At 38.1% G+C, this 18,496-nt stretch overlaps 1 protein-coding gene across 1 annotated transcript in view; it reads left to right on the plus strand.

Annotated features, from left to right (window-relative positions):
- The window catches only part of Cdk14 (cyclin dependent kinase 14), a 468,058-nt gene extending 451,073 nt beyond the window's left edge, over window positions 1-16,985 (plus strand). The window contains exon 15 of the mRNA XM_090333066.1: window positions 13,736-16,985. The gene's annotated coding sequence lies outside the window, so the exon portion shown is untranslated. The remainder of the gene's footprint in view (window positions 1-13,735) is intronic.
- Window positions 16,986-18,496: the final 1,511 nt, after the last annotated feature.

Here is an 18,496-nt window from a genome sequence, read left to right on the forward strand (position 1 = left end):
ACATATGCTATGATTTCTCCTTCTCCTATGTAACCAGTTTTCATTAGTATGTACTCCCCTAAGATTTTTCTTTTGTCTAAACACCAGTATGTCATTGTCAGCATCAGTCTTATGAGCACTATTATAAAATGGGGAAATTACTCCCCAAATTATGGTTTTAGACTTCATGCCTAGAGAAAACATAGAATTCTTTTATTTTTTACAACTTTATTGGGATATATTTCACACACCATAAAATTATCCCATTTAAAGAATGCAATTGAATGGGTTTTAGTAATATTTACAGAGTTGTACAAACACCACCACAATCTAATTCCAGAACATTTCATCACCCTGAAAAGAAACCACATATCCATTAGCAATCACTCCTCATTCCTACTCCTCCAAGTCCCCTCCTGCCAGAGGACTGGACATGTTCCATAATAGCATAACACATATGTGGCCTATTGCCACGAGCTTCCTTCAGTCTGAGTAGTTTTTTAAAGGTACATTCATGTCATAACTGTCATCAGTGATGCCCCTTCCTTTCTTCTCTCCCTCCCTTCCTTTTTTACTGTCTTTCTTCCTCCAGGCTTCCCTTCTTTTCTTTATTTATTTTTCTTTCTTGTCATATATCCCATTCTGTGGGTATGCCACATTTTCGTTATCTATTCCTTAGTTCCTAGTATGGCTTCTGATGTCTGGTCCCATCATTAGCCCAGGGGTGTCGCTTTGGGCCAAAGGTTTTCAGGCCTATAAACCTTACTACTTGGGAAAGTGAAAACCTTGGTTTGAGGCCAACCTGTGCAGAAAAGCTCACAAGACTCCCTTCTCCATTTATACCTCGGGCAGTGGTGCAAGCCTCTCATCCCAAGCTATGTAGGAATTTTAGAACCTAGAATTGAGGATAGAGGCCAACCTGGGTAGAGAAAGTCTAGGTTCTTTCTCCACAGAGGAAAGGTGAACGTGGCAGCTGGCACCTGTAAAACAGGTGACAACAGGAAGTCTAAAGTCAAATGGGTCTGGCCTAGACCCAGCCTAAGTGGAAAAAAGCAAGACTAGATCCAGAAATAACCAGTGAGAAACAGGAGCCAAAAACTCCAATAGAGGGACTAGAGATATAGCCAAGCAGTAGAGCACAGGTCTAGCTATTATGAGGCTCTGGATTCAATCCTCCAAACTACATGAATAAAAGGATAATGGCTGATTCTTTGCAAGCTATGGTAGTTCATGCATATAATCCCTGGTTAAAAGAAAAAACCATAAATATACATTAAACTCTAGTTCATTGATAATGTACCCTGATCTCTACAATTCATTTTGAGATGCAGTAAAGTAATAGGGTAAACAGAAAGATGGATATGTTAATGGCAAAAGTTTCAAAATGTTAGCTGTGGAATCCCATGTAGTTAGCATGTGGTTGTTTATTATGTAATCCTTCCGTTTAGTCTGCATTTGAAAATTTTAATGAGACATTGAAAAATATGCGATCATAACAGAGTGTATTCAAATGGGCATGGTATAGCAGACAGATGGCAGGAAATGAATGAAAGTTGGTTTCATACCTTAGATACTTACTTTTGGCTTGAATTTGAAGGCAGTTTTCTTGACTCCACAGAGGTAAATCTGCATGTGTTTGCATTTCAGTAGTAAGAAATTTGTGGTCTGGAGGGAGTAACTGTGACATATAACTGCTAAGCAATACAGCCTTCCAATATGCAATATGCTGACCATGATTGCGTGTCACATTCATTTTGCATGATTTTATTCAGAGGGACTTCTAATATAAAGCAAATTTCATATTCTGTTTTCAAGATTCTAAATATTGTTTTCGCTTGATTACACATACCATCAACTGGAGTAACTCCACTCTGTCAGCTTCTCCTGCCTTGTTATCTGAGTCACTCATCGTTAATAGGCAGATAATCTTAGCTGGATCACATCCCAAAGAGCTAAGAACAAAGTTGCCATGTTGTCCTTCATATTTACCCATCAGTCCCTAAGAAACAACCTGTTCAAATTGCTTTTAATAAGGAAGTGCTACAAAAGAAAAATTTAACTTTACCTTGTTGATCCAAGCAAAGAGTCATCTTATTTGGACCAAAATATTCAATACTTAATATGAACTCTAGTACTGAAGCGTAAGAGATTACTAATTTAAAAAACAAAGGAGTTACTTTTTTCATTTTAGTATTTCAAGCCAAGCTAATTGTGCATTTCATCTCATGCAGAACAACTAAATCTAATAATTACAAAGGAACTATTTTAGCTGATTGGCTCTTTTTTCTTTCATTTTGTATACTTTGCATATTATAGACTACTTAATTATTATGCTTTAATGGAGCTATAGTGATCTTTCCTCATGATAACATGAAACAACTAAGTCACTGGGTTATTTTTTTAATTCCAAGTGACAACAGTATTGAAAAGTGAGAACTTCTGAAAAGGACTTAACAGCAAATCCTGGGACGTGCTAGATGCTTACAGAGCAGTTTTAATGCCAACAGACTGGAAAATAAACAGCACAATCCAGACAAGATGTGACTTTGTCCTTCAACAATCTGTGTGAAGAGGAAATAAGATCTTTTGGGGATGTGTTTTCCTCTTGCAGGTGTGGAAGAGAAAATGCCACATTCTTGACTTACAGCATTGTAAGTGGAATTCTAGTTTGGGGCAAAGCACTGCTTCTCACAAGAAAAGCACAATTCTCTTAACTCAGTCAGTGTTTTTGCTTCAGTCTGCTACAAGTGGACAGTATGAAAACATGAAGTATCCCTTAATCCCATCAGTCAGGGGTATGCTGGCTACTCTCCTTGCTTTGTCCAACTCTCTTGCCAATGGAAGAGAGAGACTGACCTCAGGTCTGCAACCAGATTTTTGTTCTGCTTCTAAACCACTGAGCTGTTGGCACTATCATTGTTTTTATACCAGGAGGAAACCAGTTGTGTTGATGTGACCATCTAATTCATCAAACTCTACAGGCTTCACATTTTTTGTCAGTTGTTTTTTTTTTTTTTTTGCCAGCCCTGGGCTTAAACTCAGAGCCTGAGCACTGTCCTTGGGCCTTCTCAAGGCTAGAGCTCTACCACTTGAGCCTCAGCACCACTTCTGGCTTTTTTTTTATGTATATGGTACCGAGGAATTGAACCCGGGTTTTTGTGCATGCTAGGCAAGCACTCTACCACTAGGCCAAACTTCTGGCCCAGCTTCACATTTTTTAATGAGGTAAACTCCTAGTCCCAGACATGCAACTACAGTGAATCAAGACAAGTGATTTGGTGACGACATTTCCTAATTTTGTACAGTTGCTCTTTAAAGGGTTTGATGGTATTTTAGAACTCCAAACAATGCAATTACCAAGTCTGTCTGAGGTTGTGTGTTAATCAAAAACAGCAAATTATGTTTGACTTATAAAGGACAAAAGAGTAATAAAGGCTGGAGTTATTCATACTGTTTCCTTCTAACTGTAGAGACAAATGTAAAGACACAGTGAACACACTATCTACCAGCCTGAAAACACCACTGTGGTGTATGAAAAAAGAATCTCCAAATTATCCACAGGGGCTTTGTGTTGAAAGCTATGGTCTTCAAGAAGAAACTTTCTGTCACCATTCATCCCTAACACTGAGTATTTCTCAGGAGGAGAAAAAAATCAGTATTAAATATTAGAAAATGTTGTATGACAAGTTGCAGCAGTCATTTGAAGAACCAACAGTTACAGCATCTTATTTAGTAGCATCTTCAAGAAGACATTGAGTTCTCCTTGCTTTTTTTCCAGCATCAACTTGAGACGGCACATGTGTGAAAAGTATTTGACTTCCCTTGGTATGGAACCTGAGACTCCCCTTTCTCAAAGCCTCCAGCATGACATCACTGCATAAAGCCCAACTTCCTAAGCAGGGTCCCTGTCACCCTTACCTGGTCTTCAGCTCCCTACATTCTTCTCTCTCTGGCCTGTAAATGTGTGCCTGATGCCTTGGCCGTGGGTTGCCTCCCAGAGCCCTTGCCTGTGTAACCTGCCCTCCTTCCTCACTTTCTAGACATTAATCTTCCATTTAACTTTCAAAGCCCAGGTCTTCTTTGTTGCATTGATACCTCTAGGATCATATTGACATAATCCATTTTAACTTAGTTGTAGTTCCTGTCACCTTGGCCTTCAAATCCTTGAATGCTATGCTTGGCTCTTGAAAACACATAGTAGTCCTACTCTACTGTGTTTGTCTGAGTTCTATGGTACAGACACACAATGACTGACACAAAGGGTGTGTCTATTTAACAGTGGGCTTAGAATATTTTTGAAAATTTTATAATTTCAGTTCATTCTGTCCATTTCAAGCCAATCCCAGAACACCCTTCAGTCCTTGCTTTAATAGTCCTTTTAAGCACACATGTGCTTAGGATATTCCTTAAGTTTATATTTTATTGTAAAAGTGATATTGCAGTTACATAGGTCAGGTAATGAGTACATTTCTTTTGAACACTGTCACCCCTTCCCTCATTTTCTCCCAGTTTTTTCCCCTTTCTGTCCCTCCTCCTCCTCAAGTTGTATCTGAATTAGTTTAGGTAGGACTTTGAAAGTGCTCCCCTCTATATTGCCCACTGAAGATTGCTTCCTGCAATGATCTGTGCTACATATGCACTTCTTGCCAGTTCAGAGTAGTGACCTTAGCTGTTTCCATGTCACACTGCACAGGCATATTATGGTCTTCCCCTGTTTCAGACCCCATCCTAGAAACCCATTATGTCCAGCACTCTGGAGGAGACTATCAGACTTCTGAGTTCCTATAAAGGTCGTGGGCCCTCTTGTGAATGCTCTGAATATTTACCCCTGCAAAAGACTTCCTACCGTCCATACTCCAGAAGATACCAGCTTGATGACCTGAAGAATTAGAATGTTCTTTGAGATGCAGCTCTCTTCTAAAAGCCATAGTCCAGTGTCTTTCATTAGAATAAGTGGGAAAGTACTTTGAATCAAAGAAAATGCCACATGAACCCCCAAATTGTTCATAAGGATGTCTATGTTCTGTAATTACATAATTTAGAACACCTGTTGACTGTCAGAAGTGAAGCATGGTAGCATAACTAATATCAAAATACTTAAAAATGATCCCATATAATTGTGTATGGAGTCTGTAGTAGAGGACTTTACCTGTAGAGTGCCAGGGTATGCCAGTAGTCACTGAGTGATTTCTCCCTGATATTCATTAATTAATGGGGTTGTAATTCACTGGCTGTCCAGCATCTCATCCCCTACATGGACATGTTAGACTGATGGAAAAGAGTGCTAACCAGTGTCTGTCGTGTGTTGCTTTGTGGTGGTGGAATATGTTCCCTCAAGAACAGATGTGTCTCACATAGTATGATACCCACAAAGTAGTGAGGCTCATGAGGGAAAGAAAAAAGGTAGAATAAGGGGCCACTTCAGAAGTATTCAACTTGCTAACACAGTACTCACATATAGCAAAAACACTGATAAAAACATACTCACAAAAACATTGATTATAAAATAATACTATACCCGTTTATAATTGAAAAAAAAAAGCTTAATGTAAAAGTTGAGGCTACTGAAATTAAGATGGGACTAAGAAACCAGGAACTGTACAAATACCTAAGTTCTTAGAACAATGGCTCACATCTGTAATTCTAGCTACTTGGCGGACAGAGATAGGAAGATCATAATTTAAGATCAGTCTGGACAAAACAAAGAAAAGACAAAAATCCAGCAAAAGAACAAGAACAAGCTCAGGTGTGATGGTTTGTGCTTGTAATCTCAGCTTTATGCGAGGGATAAGTGGGAGGATTAATGTCTGGCCCCAGGCAGCAAAAAAGGCTAGTATACCCCAAGTGACAAAGTACTGGCCTAGCAAGCACAAGGTCCTAAGTACAAACCACAGCACAGGGGGATAAAAAAAAAAAACCCCTCAGGTAATTCCAAGACAGAGCCTGTAGCCAAACCAAAAGCAGAGGAAGGACAGGAAATACATATGAGCCGGCAGTGCACACAGCACCACACACCTCTTCAGCTTGCATCAGCTATATTTATATGTCCTGTGTGTGACTATTGTTCCTTGGTAACTCAAAACATGACTTCTGGTTTATGCTGCTACAATTCCCTATGAAATAAGTCTATGTAATCTAAGCATGCTACATCAATGAATATTTTAGCTTTGCAAGTATCTGCTAAATAAAATCACTCACAAAACCGATTCAGAATCATAGACGATCATACATATATATCCACACATTGCTTCGTTATATCTTTGTGCTTAGTTGATTTAAATATAGTAGCTTAGTAGAGCTGTAATGTAATAAGAGGGCTAGCGGGTCACAATCCTGTTTAACTGATGATACTTGGGAACCAGTCATTTATAAAGGTATGCTCTCAAACAAAGCTTCACATAATATGGTATACCTGAGAAGAGCAGGCTACCTTTGGTCAAAGCTTTTCTGTTTGTCACTAAGTTGATTTCAGGGCTCTATTTCAACAGCCACCGTTTTTATTCATATGTATCTTCCATGTCTTTACACATGTAATCTTTTCAAGCTCATGTATCTGTCATTAAAAATGATTTCAGTACTCTATTTCAATCCTCAGTTTTACACATACGTATTTCACACATGTAAAAGTACATGAAAATAGTTAAACAATGGACATATATACATAATTTTAAGTATGTAATGTCTTGATGGTTCTGAAAAGGCCTTGTACTCTTTGACAATCCATTGAGTCAGGAAATCATCCCAGAATTACCATCCTGAAATAGGACCAGTGTTACCCATTTACATAAATCTGATTTAATAAACAGCCACACTATTAAAATGGAGAATTCTTTTCAGTCAGGACTAATTACATATCCTATAATGCCTGGTCTTTAATGAGGATTTCAATAAATGTTTGCTGTTGATTATTGAAATGATATGTTAAACCCCATTCCTCATGTGAGAAATGCTTTGTTTTTAAACCGTTAGACTTACAAATTTGCCTGAATTTTTTTAATTAAAATCACTACTTTGGCAGGAAGCTTAAAATGGGCAAAGTCCCTGCAATTAGTGCATTGTGCATCCATATGGATGTCGCCAAACAGCTTTCAACTTAAAGGATTTGGGCTACTTTGAGTGATAGACCTTCTGTTATGCTTAAAACAAAGCCCCTCTATCTCTGCATTCGTTTTAATTAATATTATCTTGCTGATCTGAAAGATGTATTCTTCTTTGAAGGGAAGAAGCATGATTATCATAAATAAGACATAACTTACAGAGGAAGGTTCAACTAATTTTCTAGTTCCTTCAAGGAGCATCATTCAGTACAGGGTCAGAGAAACTACAAAACACTGAGTACAGATATTCTGAAAGAAAACCTATTATTTCTAGCTAAATTATAACATAACTAAATGGACCCAAATGTTAGTCTGTCTTCACTTTTTCTGAATTCAATATGGAGTCCAAAACTTATTTTGAGATCCAAATTAGTAGGAAATCTATAGTTTAAAATGTATGCATTTTCTAATATGTGTGTGTGTGTGTGTGTGTGTGTGTGTGTGTGTGTGTGTGTGTACACACACAAATGAGAATGTGAGTGTGTACCAGTTTCTGTATGTGTATAGCATCTTCACTTTTATATACTCTTTGGCCTGACAACTTATTTGTGGACCTTATTATGTACAATTGCAAACTGTGCTTTGATGAGTTACATGCAAAGCTTTGCTTTGTTCTTCCTAGTATTTTAAGCAAAACTGAAAGCAGAGCCGTAGTTGGGTTGATTGTTTTTCCCAAGTAATTTTCATGTAACATGTTGTAGATATGATATTTAGGAAAGGAAAGTTTTCTGGACTTTCTTTTCCACAAATCAGAGAAAGTTAAACAGACATTTGTACATTTAGTAAAGGCCTTGATTTTATTACTATTTACAAATATTTCTTCTAGAAAGAGTATCTACATACCTTCAGAAAAATATTCTGATACTGCTAGAACACACACCCAAAATAGTGAAATTTTGAATGTTGGTGTAAGAAACACACTACTAAAATGATTTTTTAGTTGTTCTAATTGTTCATTGAATTCTCAAGAGTAAATATGAAAAATTACAAGGCAGAGTTGTGATTTGCCAGAACAAGTAAATAAATATAAATTCATTTATTGTAGGTGTAGAATCACTGAAAATTAGTAAGTCCACTAAAGGAAACTGCCACAAGTGTCTTTTGTTCTGTTCTATTTTGTCTTTTATTCTGACATATAAAAAACATGCACCATAGTCTCAATTCTGTCCTTAAATGTCTCATCTCTATCAGTATTTTGGATTGTACAGTTGAGAAGTAAGCTGGAATTAGTTTTACTCTAGATCAGAAATAGTTTCAGCTAAATTGGTCAGATGATGCTTCTTTTTTTCCTCTTAGTTATATACTATATTTGCTGTCGTGAGGTAGCCTTTTTTTTAATATTTTTTATTGCAATTAATAAAAGGGTTACATGATATTTGCCAGATAGAATGTGCATTAATTCACATACATCGATACCCTTTCACATGTCTTGGTCCCCATTACCCTCCTCCCCACCCCCACATCTTGGTTTTTCCCCCTTCCTTATCCAATTTCAAATAACCAAACACAAATATATCCAATATATCAGATAACAAAGTGAGATAATGTAACAATATAATATATCCAAGGGACAGCAAAAGAGATGAGAGATAACATAGTACATTAAGGACAACAATCAGTCATTATATGGCTTTTGTTTCAATATTCTGGAGGTCCATTCAATTAGCTTCATACTATATGGCCTTATGTATCAAGGTTTTGCTCTATTGCAAATCTCTGCTAGTAGAGCCCAAGGTTTCTACTGATTATGACAAATGAGGGAAACCACTGAGCCTAAGTTCCTTTGAGTCTGGCTTACTTCACTTAATATGATTTTTTCTAAGTCTTTCCATTTCCTAACAAATGGGTCGAGGTAGTCTTTTTTTAAGTAATTTTTTTCATCTCCAGTAAGCAGAAACTTCTTTCTAAAAAAGCCTCTGAAATAGAAATGAACAGATTGCATCTCAGCCTCACATACATCCTAGAGAATGCCCTGTTCACAATTGAACCAATGAAAGGAAAACCTACAGTTGTCTTAATGTGCAATCAAAATAAGCACTTCTCTCTACTAGTAAGATTCAGAGGAAGGAAAATGTACCAGAGTCTTCCTGTTTCCAGAAAGAAAGAATACTTTTAAGGAGGGACAGTGAGCAGAAAATAATAACCAAAAACACAAAATTTTCTAGAGTAAACTGACCAGCATGAGATATACAGCTTGCAATCACATTGGAGCGCCCTGAGCTGGGATCTCAGCTGCATTTGTCCCTCTAACATTCTATCGGGTACATATATGTATGGATATATATAGTGGGGAGCAAGGAGGAAATGTGCAAGAGCCTGGTCCATTCCTAATCTGAATCTGTGCTTGCATTTAACACTTAAGGGCTTCTGCATTCTGTTTGCTCAAAAGAGTGATGAAGCACTCCTTGCTTATGCCTCAAATCAGAAATGCATGAAGTGTAGCTGCAGAGATAATACATTTTCCCCAAAGGCTTTGGCTGAGCAAATTAGGTGTCAATGGGGTGCCTGCGCAGGCAGTACTCTCTCTAATTAGTCTCTTGAGCCTAGTTGGTGGCAGGTATGAGATGATCTAATCAATTGGTCTGTGTCTGATGGCTCGTGTAAAAATCCTACCAGGCAGACTCTCTCCCACAGGTCACCCACCTGCACAGCGGGACTGCTCATTTTCATTTTTCATCTCCCCCATCACATGAGGCTGACAGTTGGTTTTAAGAAAATTGAATCCAAAAAATATCTAGTTCACAGGGCACATGGGTCAGAACAAAGTTGCATTATGGGTACTAGCGATCCAATTAATTAATATTTATAGCTGAGAAGCCTTATGTAGATATTTCTGAATAAGGACTTTATCAATTGAATCCAATTGCTTGCTTAAAACGTTCATTTTTAGAGAAAGAACACTGTAAAGGCAGAAAGGAAGTTAAAAATGGCATCCATTAATCTTCTGACATATACCTATGTGCAGATGTGTGCATGCTTGAGCTTATCCAAAATATTCACTGTCGATTTATATTGTACATACAAGATGTTTGAAGGTAATGTCACATTTTACTTCCCTATGGTAGTAGTATACTTTTCTTTTCCTTCCACCTAAATCCCCACCATCAAACACATGATTGCATTTAGATTTCTAAAGACTTTCCTAACAGTATACTGACTGTGAACTATGTACACTCATTAAAAATCAAATCTAATGCTACCCAACCAAAGAGAAGGGACAATCCCGTGCTCTGAGCAACATTAGGCAGGCTTTCTTCTACTGAGGAATGGACTTACAATGATCATCATTAGTATCCAGTTACTGCTAATACGTATCATCCCCAATCGCCCATGTCTGCTTGCATCTAAGTTGGGTACATGTAATATTCCCAGTGACGGAAGTCAAAAAAGAGTCAAGACAAAGACAGAGGCAAAATTATCACTGGCCAAAATGTTGAGTTCTTTAATGAACTCAATAGACATATAATGTACTATTGACTATATTGGCAAGGGCTTAATGCTACCTGAAACCAAATCATTCCTTTCAAAACTAACATCATGAGTGGGAAAGAAAAAGGTAATTTTTCCCTAAAGAAGGATATTAATTCTACCCAGATTTTTTCACTGGTGGTGTATATATTGATGCTGTACTTTGTGCCCAGCACAGTAGTTGGCTACTGCTGCTGAAATGGCTGCATTGTACCAGCCATTTCAGCAACAACAACAACAACAAAAAAAAACCAGGCAGGGCATTTTCTTTCAATGAATGTGCCACAAGGGAACTCTACACTTGAGAAAATCTTCTACTCCCAAACCTTCAGAATCTATCTTTTTCTATCTTCCTATTCATTCATAAGCTAGCCATGGTGGATAACAAAACCAAGCTTAATCATCAGCATCATAATGCCAGCTGCACCTAAGAGGAAGTGTGTCAAGGAGGGACTAAATAAAGTCTCAAGTTGAGGAGGTCAGGTTGGGCACAGGGCCTCCATTCTGGTAATTACAATGGAAGAGCAGAGGGGAACCAAACACAAACTAGGTAATTTGTTTCTTCCTAGACAAGCAGATGTCAAGTTAAAAACGAAACCCATAGTTCCTTTCCCTAGAATAAGCAAGCCTCTGGGAAGAGCTGAATTTCAACATTTGTTTAAGCTACATGGAGAAGAGAGGGTTTTTTTAATCTTTTTAATAAAAATGTATACCTTAGTAGCAAGAGTTTCTACTTTCTGAACTTTCCCAGAAAGACTCTTGTTTACAGCTTACCTAGTCAAAGGGCAGAACTCAGAAAAATAGAAGGTATCCCTAGCTCATACTATATGCAGAAATTAACACAAAATACATAAAAGTCTTGATTATAAGAAAAAACTGAAAGGATCATAGAAAGAAACCTAGAAGGAATATTTATAACCTTGGATTCTTTTTTAATATGACACAATTTTTTTTTAAAATGTGATACCAAAAGAACAAGCAACTAAAGGAAAACATGTAAAGTTAGACCTCATCAAGGCACTTTATGGAACAGAAGAAAGTATCTGTAAATTGTTATTTACAGATAAGGGATTTATTATAAATTTTATTTATGTGATAAGGGATTAATATCTATTATTCATAAATAACTCCTACAACAACAAAAAGATAACCCAGTTTTAAAATGAGCAATGGATAATTCCCTAAAGGAGACATTCATATAAAATATGAGGACATGGAAAGGTATTCAACACTGCTAATCATTATGGAGATTAAAACAATAAAGATGAAATACAAACCAATTTGCCACCTTTAAAAAAACTATGATTTAAATAAACAAATAGGGAAGGGAAGAGGAAGGCCAGATGATTGGGAAGGGATGGAGGGAGGAAAACTGGGAGAAAAACGTGGGAAGGGGCATCAGTGTTCAAGAAGTAATGCTACCTGATGAATGTAACTATAACCCCTCTATACAATAAAATATAACAATTTTTTGAAAACTATAATTAAAAAATAGAAAACAAATGTTGGCAGGGATATAGAGAAATTGGACCTCTTCTTCATTTCTGATAAGAGAGCAAAATGTTATGTCCACTTTAGAAAACAGTATGCAAGATCTTCCAAAAAGAACTGACATATGACTCAGAATCCCTGTTCCATAGGTATACAACCAAAACAACTAAAAACAGATATTGGAATGAACACTTGTCCATGTATGACCTTAATAGCCTTATTCACAGCAATACAACTCGAATATACATTAACTGATCCATGAATAAGCAAAACGTGTTGCATCCATATAATTATACATATTATTTAGCCCTATAAAATAATCAAGTATCAATACATACTAAAACATGGATGTAATTTTTAATGTTTTGCTAATTGAGTACAGTGAGATCCACATCTTATTTTCTGATGCTATTTTTATGAAATATCCAGAACATATTGCCACAGAATGTGAGAAGAGAAGAAGGGGCATGACTGCTTCAAGGGTATGGGCTCTTTGTGGAATGATAAAATGCTTTGAAACTAGAACATTAGCTGTTCAACATCATGACGCCCAATGCCAATAAAATACACACTTTGAAATGGTTAGTTTTATGTCATGAACTTTCAGCTTAATAATAGAAAAGTGAGCAGAAAGTAAACATTTGGAAAAATCATCGGTATAAGTAGAAGAGATGAGTAGTAGGTCGGCAGTGCTATTTTAATGTTTTTTAGGAGTAAGTAAGAGTGGAACTTTTTCCTTTCTGGATCAAGGTATCACTAGGTTCCTGCCATATTGGTGCCATGACCTTGGTGCTGTAGCCATGGGGCTATAGTACTGATGAGAGGATTCCAAATTTAGCCACAACCCTTTGGGTCAGGCTCAGAATCACCCTAGACACAGAGATAGGAAGGCCTGGCCTAGTATCATGGGATCAGTAACCCGGAACCAGCTTCTAAGCCTAGATGGTGAGTGGGTTCTGGAATAGTGGGACCGATGGATGTAGTCCTTCAGCTGTGCATTGAAGCTGGGAGTCATCCACTGTACCTGGGCAGATATTTTTCTCTCACCCTAAAATCCAGAGATACTGGAGCTGAAAAGAAGTACAGAGTGATACATTGGGGGCATTCTTTTCTTCTTGAATCATACCAAGTTTTAGGCAGGCATTATTGGAAGCATGCGGTCTGAAGGTGTTGAGAAGATGCTACCAGTTCAGTCATACTGATCAATGTTCATTCTGCCAAAAGTAGAATCACTGATTCAGGGAACCAGGAAATAACAGAGAGCTAGCTAATTTGTGAAATCATGTATGTGATCCATTTTCTATTCCATGATCATAAAAGCGAAGAAGCTATATCCTTTGAAAGACTGCACAGTGCTACAGGTACTTAGTGAAGACCTGTGTTACTTCTAATGACCTGGGAAAGGAACTTTGCTGAATTTCTTTTTCTGTAAATAATCCAAAAGGAAGTTAGCCCCATTTGAGCTCATGAAGTTCAGTTATTTTAAAGGAAGAAAATACAGTAAAAGCTTTGTTTATCGTATTATAAGAAATGTTTGGACTGAGGAAATCATTCTACTGAAAATCTGTGTTCTTGGGTGGCTGTGGAGAGTCCAGTGGTCTCCCATTAGCCTGACCAATTTTGATGTCTCCGGTAATTTAGGGAAAATGAATGACATTCTTTTTTTTTAATGTAACTATTTTCTCTTTTCCTCCTTTCAGGATTAAGTTGTCATCATTCAGGAAAGCAACAAAACATTAATGAAGTGGCCAATAATGTGAAGGGAATCATGGATCGGTTTTCTTTTGCTCCCTGTGGTGGATTTCACTTACAAGAAAATTGAAGCTGGCAAGACCCTGTTTACTCTGCAATTCATTTAAAACCTTGCACGCATTTGGATACCTTGTGATTTCCAAGAACTATGTGAAGATTAAGCTTTGCTTACTGATACATGGCATGTATTCTTTTCAGTCTTTTGTGTTTGATTTTGTTTGATTTCCCTCTGCAGCGCAGTGTCTCTGTAAAGGTTTTTATGTTTTCACCAGCCATGTCTTAAATACATTAAGACAACACATTTGGTGTTCACCCTTTTTCAGTAATGTCTGTACTTGAAAGCCACACAGTGGCATAAAACAATATGTGTTTTCTTTGAAAGAAGTGCATATTTTGCACCCACTAAGGAAGGACCTTTTTCTCTACAGCAAAACCCTTATTCTCTGACTGACTTAGACAGCAGGGTCCCAGACTGTGGGGCCCCACCTATCACTTACCTTTTGAGGAATTTGCAAAGTGTGGGTTTTTTCCTTGGAAATAACCACACATTTATATAGGATATTGAATTTGCTTAGCATTTTTAAGCCACATATAACATGGCTGTCTTCAGAGCAGTTGGAAATGAAGAAAACACATACTAAGCATCAAGAACAAAGACAGGGCTATACTGAATAGTTTTCAACCTCCACAAGGAGAGGCAACATTTTACATGGGTTCTGGGTCTTGTCAACACCTTTTTTGCCATCTACTCTGTTAATGCCTCATATTTTATTTGGAGAAAAGAGTGAAGAACAGAATAATTTAAAACTTGGGTGTCAAAGATTCAGGTCATATTTCAGAAGAATTCTGAACACAGTCTTGGATGCTTAACACTTAAAAGCAAAGGATTAATTTTTCCAGAGTTAACAGTTTGCTCACTTATAACACAGAACTTTTGAGTACATTTTTAGAAAACATTCCGGGCTGATTGGAAGGTATTCTTCGGTACCTGATTTTAAACCAGTCTTCTGGAATAACTGTTCAAATGCAGGTTTTAGAAACAAGGTGGGAATCTTGCTTTAAACCAGAAATAGGAAAAAGGAAAGCCCAGCTTCTCTTGTCCAAGGAGTCCAGGGGCCTGGAGTATGAAAGTGAGCCCAGTGGAAGGGGCACTGGCCTTGAGCTTAATGATCTGGGGGAGCTGCCTGGTGGAGATTGGCTCCCATGGGCCAGCCTCATTGGATATCCCAGTATTACTGGGGTTGAAAAACAGTTTAAAAACTTCTTCTACTGCATGCACAGTTTCCACAGAAATACCTTTGTGTCCATTGCTTCCCATTTTCTTATTCATTAGAAAGGAGCAATGACAATTTTGAAATACATCACATACTTTTAGGATCAAGAACAGGAATTATGATACCTCTTAAAAAGGGCTTTCTGAGAGTCAGGTCTGAGGAAACTTCTCTATGATCAAATCCATTCTACATAGAGAAGTGGACCCAGAATTCCTCTCTTCAAAATGGTACTGTCTGCGAAGTGAGGTGTAAGGGTATATTCCAGGTCAAAACCTATTCTAACCAGATTTCTTGTACATCATGAACTCACATATGCTAAGCAAGGAATTATTTACTAGTCAGTTTTTAAAGAAAGTAGATGAAACCCAAGACTAGAATGTTTATTCTTTACTACCCAGGGATCTTTTTCATTCCTCTTTCATACATTTCAATCCATGGAAGTCTTTAGAGCTGTTTTGATTTAAAATGTACTTAAATTCATATTTCTTGAAGTTAAACATGAGGAAATATAATCAGAAATGGTTTTCCTTGTTGCTTATTTTGAATCATTTGCTTACTTTGGGGAGAAGCACAATGCTTGTATTTTACTAAGTTTAAACATTGCTACTGAATAAGGCTTCTAATTTGAATACATTTAAGGTTGAAAGGCTTCAGTTAGGAATATGAAGGTGATAAGAGACCTGTGCCCTTGTAGACAACTTTTCTTGGGAAATAAAACATAGCATAAGGACTCAATCTTATGACAGAGACATGCTTTCAGAAAGCTAGAGGCTTTCACATCGCCATCCTTGTCATCCACACAGAAAAGCCAAAGTTTGGTTTGGCCCCTTCCTCTTCTCTCCATTTTGTAATCATAGTCTTCCCCTCCCAATCCCCTGCTTTTCTCTCCTAGCCACTCTGAGGAGAGTCATGAAAATCAATACAGGCTATGTTCATTAACAGATTAATTATACTGGAATGTATAATAAAAAAGGAAGCACTGGAATGTTTGTGAGGTTATTTTTGTATGAAAGAGTCACTTTAGGTCCAACAGCTGGTGAGAATAGCATGACCACCTTAGCTCTGTGTATCCACCTGACCTCACTGTGCAGGAAGTATGTGGAAAGTAGAGATACCAGAACTTAATTTCTGTTTCATTGATTGACATGGTGTTCAATGAAAACATAGAGGGCATAAAACTGGGGTGGCTTTTTACCTATGATGCATGGGGTAGAAGCAACTTCTTGCTGCCATGAATGATCAGAGGAGACTTTCCAAAGGAGCCTTCAACACTTCGCAGAGATCAAGGCTAAGTATCCTTCTTCAGTGTGTATAGGACAGCCAAGTTAATCCATACCCTAGGTATGCGTTCATATAAGATTCTCATCTGTGAATATTACTGGGTTTGTAATCTTTGTTATATAAGAGGATGGTTAGGCTGTACATACTGGGGTAGATTGGTGCCTGCCCCTTATACATAGGAATATGCTGCATTACTGTGTGTAATGTCCATCTCCTTTACTGGCTTGTAGGCAGAGGAAACTATGTTACTGCCTTGCAGTTTTCTCATACATCAGAATAAAACCTTTTAAATCTCAAATAAAATAAGCAATTACTTATTTCCATTCCCCTTCTCACAGCAGCATATATGAAATCTACATTGTGTTTGGAGGTGGACTTTCTCTTTTTTTTGGTCTTTTTTTGTGTATGATGCACTGAGATGCACTCTTTCTAATGAAGTTGGTACTTAAGAAATGTGCTAACATCATTCAGAAACTATTATACTTCAAATGGACACCTAGTAAGGAGAATGGAATACTATGTGTTGCATATTTGTCACCACTTGTAATTTGTCTGTATTATGAAGGATGTAATGGTTTGTCAGCTGTCATTGTTGTTTTATTGTAATATGATATGGAATAAAGTATAGCAGAACCTCCATAAATCTTCTTGATATACCTTTATGTATGTACTATAAGACCGTACATCTCATGTCAAAGAAACATTGTCTTAAAACTCTTTGTCCCGAAAGGCAAACACACCTTATGTGGGAAGGAGTGAGGGCCGTGCGAAATGATTCTGCGAGCTGCCGGTCACTTGCTGGCTCCAAGCTCAAGATCGCCACCATGGTCTATTCATCTCACGTGAGCTGGGGCCTGTCTCGTCTTGTTCTGTGATGGTCCCATGTATGTTTAATCTTCTCTTCTGTAGATTCCTCTCCATTGAATGCTTTACATTCGATCAAAGCTTCACATGCAGATGCTCTGGGAAATAACATCACTATCTTACTGAGCCTAGCACACTTCCCCAAACACTACCCAAGGGTGCGTGTGCCTGAATGAGTGGGGAGGGTGCTGTCGGAACCCTGTAGTGAACTGACACTGCTGACTTGGGAGTCTGGTCCTGCTTCAGCCCCTACCTTCTTGCCTATCGTGCTTCCAAACACCCCTACCCCCACCCCATAATTTAACAAATTACTGCTGTGGTTTATGCCAAATATGGCCATCCATCTGTAGAGTATATCTAGTGATTTTAGTGTTTGTGAGTCTCTATCAGATGTTAAGAAATCCAGGAAATCTGGGTTTTCCCACTCAGATGGTTTACTCATGAAAGGCAGCTGATTTCTGGGGTTTCTGTTTGTAAAGCATCACCCTCCTTCCCCTCCTTCCCTCCTTCCCTCCTTCCCTACCCCCCCCCCCAAGGAGGCAAAGTTGAGTGCAGGGCAAGTTCCAGTACAGCTCCTCCTGATGGCTGAGCTCAGATCTCTTGCTCTAGCTGCTTCTGCTTTTCTGCCAAAAGCACTGAGATGCCAATGCTAAGGGAAGGTGCATCTTTACATAGTCACTGCCACCACTACTTGACTCTGGAAGAGGAGATTGCATCAAGATGGACTTCTCAGTAGCCAACATATTGATAATGTTCACATTTATTACTTACACGGGAATCCTAACAATTGAGTAGAATTTTTTTTTTGCCAGTTGTGGGGCTTGAACTCAGAGTATGAGCACTGTCCTTGGACTTTTCTCAAGGCTAGAGCCCTACCACTCGAGCCACAGCACCACTTCCAGCTTTTTTCTATGTATGTGGTACCAAGGACTCAAACCCGGGTCTTTGTGCATGCTAGGCAAGCACTCTACCACTAGGCCAAGCTCCCAGCCACAACTAGTAGAATATTAAAAATCAAAAGAAGTCCAGGAATTTGATTGGTTGGTTGGTTGGTTGGTTTTTTGAGTCTCATGGTTGTTAGACTTGGGGGGGGTTGTTTGCTTTTGGTTTATTGTCACACATAAGACTGAATTAAAATCTTTGAGCTTGCTCTCTACCACCTGAACCATGCCTTCAGGCCCCCCATCCTTCACTTTCTTTTCTGTGCCAGTCCTGGTGCTTGAACTCAGAGATTGAGCTCTGTCCCGGAGCCTCTCTGTGCTCAAGGCTAGCACTCTACCATTTGAGCCA

The sequence above is a fragment of the Megascapheus bottae genome, chromosome 5, assembly GCF_031878675.1.
Source record: "Megascapheus bottae isolate mThoBot1 chromosome 5, mThoBot2.hap1, whole genome shotgun sequence".
Lineage (NCBI taxonomy): Eukaryota > Metazoa > Chordata > Mammalia > Rodentia > Geomyidae > Megascapheus > Megascapheus bottae.